This window comes from Arachis ipaensis, chromosome B06 (assembly GCF_000816755.2).
Source record: "Arachis ipaensis cultivar K30076 chromosome B06, Araip1.1, whole genome shotgun sequence".
In the NCBI taxonomy this organism is placed as follows: Eukaryota; Viridiplantae; Streptophyta; class Magnoliopsida; order Fabales; family Fabaceae; genus Arachis; species Arachis ipaensis.
The window spans coordinates 131962707-131964534 of record NC_029790.2 but is presented as its reverse complement, the minus strand read 5'-3'; positions in this window follow the sequence as shown (position 1 = coordinate 131964534).

Here is a 1828-nt window from a genome sequence, read left to right as displayed (position 1 = left end):
TTCTTTTCTTCTTCTTTTTTTTTTAAATTTTATAATTTTTTTTATTAGAATATGGGTAATTTAGTAATAAAATTAAAAATTTTATTAAAAAAAGATGATTTTAATACGAAATAAAATATTTAGGATGATTCTAAATAAAAAATTACATCAAGAACAATTTCGATTCTAATCTTTAATATTAGAGACCAAAATAATACTTATCCTAATAGATATTATTACGTTGATGGATACATATTAGTTTTATCAATACATACTTTTAATATACATTTTGAAAAGATCAATATTTTTTACGAAAATTTGTTAACACTTGTCGCCTAAAACTAAAAGTTTTACATTTTGTTTATGTTTTTTAAATAAAGGTATAGATTATATACTAAAATAGTCCTCGTACGTTTTATACTTTTATCAACAACAGAAATTAAACTTAGGTCCTTATAGGATTTGAATACTTCTTTTATTAATTGTGTTTGACTTTCTTGTGGTAGATTATTTATTTTATTTTATTGGTTCGGAAATTCTCAAGATCAATTTTTATTTTTTAAATTTAAAAAATTACTTTCTTTTTATTTTGTCAGTATTTTTTTTTATTTGGTCTTGACACAAAACGTTTCTCAAAGCTACTTGGTTTTGTTGGGCTCAGTCTTATGAATTGCGGTAAACTAATGGGCTCAAGGTAAGGACCGTTTGGTTTCTGTTTACCAATCTAAGCTTGATGTTCAGTGTTTTATGAAACACACGTTGCTTGTTTCAATGTTCAACAAACATAATTTTTTAGTGTGTAAAAAAATAAACTATTTCAAATATTAAATTAATACATTCTTTTTCTTTTAAATCTTTTAGACATAGAACTAAAAACTCTAATACTATAACATAAAATTACTTATTCCAAAAATTTAAGTTGATAAAAAGAGACAACATAAATAGTTATATATCTAATAAAATCTAATTATAAAATTAAAAAGGTTTAATTACTCTGTCAGTCCTTATAGTTTCATTGAATTTTTAATTCGGTCTCTAAACTTTTTTCTTTTCGATTAAGTCCCTATATACTATATTAGATTTAGTAATTAAGTCTCTGACGTGACAAAAATATTGTAATTAACAGAATATTTCATTAAACAAAACGAATATACTTAATATTTGACTGAATATTCTATATAGTTAAATAGAATATTCTGTTAATTCTAATATTTTTGTCACGGTAGGGACTTAATTACAAAATCTGATATAGTATAGGGATCCAACTAAAATAAAAAAAAGTATAGAGACTTAATTGAAAATTCGATAAAATTATAGGAACTGACAGAATAATTAAACTAATAATTTAATAAAAATACAAAAAATTAATTACAAATTCACAAAATAATTAAACCTAATAACAACATCTTTCCTTAATCTATCATCTATCATTTTTTTTCTTCTTTACTTAAAATCTAAAGGATTCTCTCATTGTTGATTTTGTTTTTCAGCTCATCATTCGCCTATTGCTTTTTGTTGTCTATCATCATTTGCACATGCATTTAGTTAAGGGAAAGCATGAGGATCCTTTAGTTAATGCAATAATAAGCTACTCTTTTTGTATTGTTTAGAGTTTAGACACAAAGTTACACCTAATAAACCTTCTAAATTGAGCATTATACAAATTGATATCCCTCAAAATATTGTTAACATAAGTCTCCTATTCACCCCTTTTTATTTATGGAAAATTTTTATACACTTGCATGGCCATACAGGCTAACGTACGCTATATAATAAGTGCCATTAAAATAGTACAAAATATTCATTTGTTTCATATAAATTTAAGACATTAAAAATAAAAATCATCGTA